Consider the following 6,000-nt stretch of genomic DNA (forward strand, 5'->3'; position numbering starts at 1 on the left):
CGATGAGAGAGAAACATCGACCAGCTGCCTCCTGCACACTCCCTCCTGGGCATGTGCCGCAACCAAGGTACATGCCCTTGACAGGAATCGAACTTGGGACCCTTGAGTTCGAAGGCCGATGCTCTATCCACTGAGCCAAACCGGTCAGGGCATACATTCTTAATAGTTATATCTATGATATAGAATTTGTGAGGGAGGATAATGAGATGGGGGAATATTAATTCTATTTTTAATTCCTCTGGAGGCAATAGTTGCTTTTATAGGAAAGATAATTCAAACAGCCTTGTGGGAATGAATCCTCTAAAACTTTAAGTAAATTACTTTTTGTGGAACAATTTGAAATTCACTGGAAACAGCCTCTTTTGCAAAATCAAACATGGGCTCTATTTATACTATAAAGAGTAAACATAAATTTTTAATTTTTAAAATCTTTCCTAGCTCCCATCCATTACTTGTAGAGAAAAATATAACTAAACGTTTAATCAGGTTTAAACTTGTCCAATGTGATCTGTTAAGGAGTTCCTTTACATAGTGTGCAGTCTCCCTATTCAGGTGACCTAGAGCCATCCCCGAGCCATTGTATTTCTCCCCGCTCAGTCGGGATGAATGCCTTGTGACATTGTAGTTTGTGGAGGTTCTCAGACCTCAACCTCTGAGTTGCTGCTTGTTGGGTGATGTTTCTTACCTGTGAGTTCTCTGAAGTCCTCCTGACCCCCAACAAGGAAGGCCATAAGTAGGTGTGACCCAGGTTGGATTTCTCAATCAGGCAGTGCCCTCTGGGATGCTCATTGGCTGACTTCACCACAACTTGGCTCCTGCTGGTCTGAAATGCTCTGTGTCTGGTCTGATGGTCACTCTCCTTCAGTCCCAGAGTGTCACCTTAAGAGTCAGGATGCAGATAAGAGAGCCTTTGCTGAAGTGGCTTAACACACAAAGGGTTCGAATTCTATGCAACAAGGAGTTTACAGTGGTAAGTCCAGGACTGATGTAACTATCTAAAGAACTTGATTTTCTCTCCTATCTACTCTTTGTAAGTGGCAAGATGGCTGCTTCACCTTCAGCCTCATATCAGAATTACAAATAGGAAGAAGGTAGAAACAATAATGGAGACGGAATGGCACTTAGTATTACAAAAGCAAAGCCAACCCAGAAATCTCCGGGGGACTTGTGCTTCTGTCTCGTGGTCCTACGGTTAACTCAGCTGCATGGAGCACTGTATTTCACACGGGCACTTCATCTTTATAACCAAGCTTATCGTTTTGTTAGGAAGGAAGAAGGAGGAAATAGCTAGTAAGCAGATGACTGGCAGCATGTGCTATATGCAACCTGGAGAATCTGGTCCATTTCTTGATTAAAGAGAGCTACCTCATTCTTACCCTGTGGTTAATTCCCTTGACAAACTCCAGACTGAACTTTCATAATTCTCAACTCCTGTTCATTCTACACACAAGCCATGGAAAGGACAAGAGAATAAAACCTTAGAACTTGTTTCAAAAATAACAGATTGGCCCACAGATAAACTTTGGGAGAACTGTCAAGCACCAAATACTGGAAAGCAATGAAGAGTAACCAAAACCAGATAGAAACTCAAGGTGCACCCATCCTTCAAAAAAGAACCACATAAGGTGACACCCATGTTGAAAAAACATTTCCCTTGAGGGCACTCCCCAGACCACAGCTCAGGAAGTGACCAGAAGTTCATTATCCAAAATACTTCTTGTTTCCTGAACCTGGAGAGACAACATTTTGGACACACACCTTATTGCTCTATCTTTTGCTTCCTTTCCACTCTAAGAGGAGGTGTATTCCCCACTGTTAGGATCTAGACTGCCACTGTATAAAATGTTAGCTCCTAGCAAATAAAACGGGGGCCTTGTCCTGCAAACTAGAGACGTGATAGAATATAGACAATCTATTCTAAAGAACATATCCAAGTCGATAAGGTTGTCATATGTGGACGAAGCCCTAGGTATAGTTATATTAGAAGCTGATTCTTCAGGATGGGGTTTTTTCCCTCCTGTATTTTATGAAGCATGAGCATACATCAGAGTCCCCTGGAAGGCTTGTTAAAATCAGTTTCTCATTCAGGATGTGTGGAGTGAGACCAAGCCTCTGCATTTCTAACTAGTTCCCGGGCATTGCTGCTGTTCCGGGACCACACTTTGAGAGCAGCTGCACTGGAGCCAATATCCCGTGTGTGAAAAGGAAAAAGGGAAAGTCACTTCATAATCTTCTGGGCATTTCCCAGTGTTACCAGCTTCTCCCAGGACTCCAAAGACCCTTCTCTCCTCCAGGAATCTGGAGGGAAAGCAGACACTAAAGTCTAGGATGGCCTAGTAAAGGGGAGTGGAAACCACAGCAGGGACCAGAGGCCAAAGTTAGGGGTCTTTATTCTTCTGGCTGGATGGAAGGGAGCCAAATGGGGCCACCTGACAACCAAAGATAAGAGGCCAAAAGAGTCAGGCAGCAGATTCCCTCCCTGTGCCGCCTCCTACATCCCGCGCCGCCCTCCCCGCCCCCCCTTCCCCGCCCCCGCTGCACACACACACACACACACACACACACACACACACCCTAAAGAGAACTTCCTGGTCTGACTAGAGAAAGAAAAAGAAAACAAAATGCAGGTCAGGTCTGGTCTCTGTTGTGGAGCGAACGCGAGTAAATGACCACTGGAGTCCAGACCAAATTAAAATTTAGGAACCTTTTTTAATTAACTGGCCAGCTGTCTGCTCTCTTCACCCAGCCCGGAGAGCAGCCCTGACCCTTTGTTTCCGACCATATTTATACCCATTGACTACCTCCTGTTTTGTTTTGTTTTTTACAGAGCAAACAATTTGAAACAATTTAAAGCAAAGTAATATTTCTTAGGCAAAGTCAACATGTCATTTTCAGGGTCCTGGTGCCTGGTGGAGTAAGTAACTGCATCCCGTTATCAGGAAAGTTAACAGGTGGTCTATCTTGTAAGGCTTACTGATATCCTGTTCTCAAGAAAACTAACAATTTTCTATCCTGCAAGGCCATTTTGTTAGTTGCAGCTGGGATTTAATGGCCACGTTATCTAGGGGGAAGCATGCTCAAAAATTTCCACTCTCTAACAGTCTCCATTGGCTAAAAGGGAGGGAAGACAGTCTGTTTCCTCTGCTTCAGAAAGAAGAAATAATATTAGGAAGTGGTCACAACTGGCCCAAGGGAGAGAGGACAGTCTGTTTCCTGTGTTTCCAAAGAAAAGCATATTAGTATGAAGTGCGCACGATAGGCCAAAATTGAGAGAGGGCAGTTTGTTTCCTTTTTTTGAAAAATAACAATAATAGTAGGGAATGGTCTCCCATCGTGAAAGAGACCAGCCCCTTTCCTTTTGGAGAAGGAGTTAATTGATGAAGTGTCACCCAGGGTTTTTCCCTCCTGGGTGTGGGGGGATAAGCTCTTCCTCTCCCAAGGACAACAGTCAGCTTGGTGCAGTACTGCTCAGGGCTGCCTGTGGGACCCTCCCTGTGACTTCCAAAATGGCCAGTAAAGAAGCTAAAGGCCACAGAATGCTTCATACAGATTGTCATTGTGGAAACCAGCTAGAGAAGTGAAGTTCAAGTTTACATGAAATGGGGTGAAACAGAGAGAGGGCAGTGACACATGATTGAGAACATAAAGCCAGAGGAAGTGAGCTCAGGAAGTTCCCCAAAAGAAGAGAGATATTTGGGACTCTCTGTGCTGTTGAACTGTACCTTGAACCAAGTGCCCCAAATCTCCACAGGGTAGGGTGACACATATTTAGTGAGTGCCTCCTGTACACCGGGAATGTAGTCCAAAATGCTGAGCAAGGAGGAGCCCCCTGGCACCCACTATGGTGGCAACATAATATATGTTAGTCCACTGAGACAACAAGTGATCAAAGTACAAGATAGTAACACGCTGTCCCAGGCATACCCAGCATCAAATAGGTGTAAGTCCTATTGAAACGTTTCTATAAGGTCAGATACAAGGTGAATTCTCACGTGGATTATTCAGCTGCTCTGAATCCTCTGTTGTAAACAATTGTCGCACTGTATTCTCTGCATCACAAGGAAGGGCCTGGAGACATTCCTATTGCCCATTCTGGGACTGGTCCAGGTTAGGATCTGCCACTGCTCTTCAGCAGATGCTCCATCATAAGGGGTTTGGGCCAATTATGGATTAAAATTCTTTTCTGACATGTTCACAGATTTAAAATATCTTTACCACCAATTTGAAATCCACCCCCCTCCCCCGAGTTAAGAACGTATCTTCATAGATTTGGGAATTCTATAAAACATACAATATTCTCTGGGCAGTGTCTATGTCTCACTTCTCTTATAGTGAGGAGGAAACTGGTCTTGCAGAACTTATTATCTAAATACAGAGGCCATGGAACTGTGAACAATGCACTGCCCTGGGGAGGAGAGGGGGGAAGGGTTGTTATGCTGGTGCCAGGATGGACCATCAGATGTAGCCTGACACCTGGGGGCCTTCCTGTAAGCCCACAAAAGGGGGCGGAACCATATCTGCAAGACAAAGACCCCAGAAGGTTATAAAAAGTGAAGCCCTCTGCATGTTTCTTCATTCTGATTTGGAAATTATTCCCTGAGTCCACTAGTGTTAATAAACGGGGTCCCTCCCTTTCTCTAGGACGCATGCTTGGTATTTCTTTTGGTCTTCTGTAACAATAGCTCTAAAGAAAGTACTTGGAAAGGGTTGGCAGATGGGGGAGTAGGAGAGGGATGCCCTGAGAAAAGAGTAGAGAGAGAAGGAATGATGATATAATCTTCCAGGAGCAGGGCTGGAACCCCAGATTCATCCCAAATGCTCGCTGTGAGATGCCACACTTCCTGTGGGAATCCCAAGTGAAAAACATCAGGTGGAGGAACTCTCAACTAGCAAAAAATGGAGAAGAGGAATCTGTAATGAAACCAATTCCTAGAGTAATCAGTTTGGGAGAGGAAGAGAGGAAGCTCAACTAAGGTGTTACCCTCATATGGTCACCTGAACACACACAATGCCCAGATGCATTCCTGGGCACTTGGAACAATTGGACTGAAAGTATTTTTAAAGTCTAATTTAATTGGTCTTCTTGTTTGCTTTGTATGAGTCCATCATTTCAGACAATGAAAGGACATTCTTTATTTCCTCTTCCTGTTTGTTTTTTAGCGCTGACTCTGATACCGAATTTTGGGGCTGGAACCTGGATTCTTTGTCTGCCAGAATCGAAGAATGAATCCATGGACAGAAAGTGGTATAGCAAAGGTGGATATTTATTGAAGAACAAGTACAGAGTCCCACATAGGGAGGGGGAAGAGTTCCTGAACTGACTCCCATGTGGGAAGGGGGAAGAGTCCCACAGAATGGACTCCAAGTAGGGAGGGGGGAAAAGGGACCCACTGGGTTCCCTATCCCTATGGCTTATATAGGCTGCAGATCCTGGTGCCTTGATATCCCCTCTGATTGGCCACTATCCTCCTTTAAGTTGGTTACTATAGTAACTCCTGGGCTCAAAGGTTGTGTGAGGTTCTCCCCGACTCCTTCCTTATTGTTTTTTATACCCTTTGGACTTTCTTCTTCTCCTACTGAATGAAGGGCTTCCTTCTCCTTATTTTATAAATATAGACCTTTCCTGCCTACTTCCAGTTCCCTTGTCTTAATGTAAATGCAGGCAAAGTCATTCTGCCTATAATTTCAGTATTACACCATACTCCAGTATTATTTAATGTAAACTTGGTAATAATACAGTAAAAGTCACTTACCATAGTATTACAGAAGTTTTTTACTTCCCAGCAAAAATGGCCCTTTCCCATATACCATATATTGTTATTTGTTGGGGTGGATACCATAGGCCAGGGCTGGGTAAATTCAGTATTCCATATGGATTGGGGGCATAATCATTCACCTTTTTGACTTTCACAATCAGACAGTGGGATCGATTCCCATTGTTTATTATCCTATCTAATAATAGAGTAACATGCAAATAAGCATCACTCTGCTACGCCCACG

The sequence above is a fragment of the Cnephaeus nilssonii genome, assembly GCF_951640355.1.
Source record: "Cnephaeus nilssonii genome assembly, chromosome: 12".
Taxonomy (NCBI): domain Eukaryota; kingdom Metazoa; phylum Chordata; class Mammalia; order Chiroptera; family Vespertilionidae; genus Cnephaeus; species Cnephaeus nilssonii.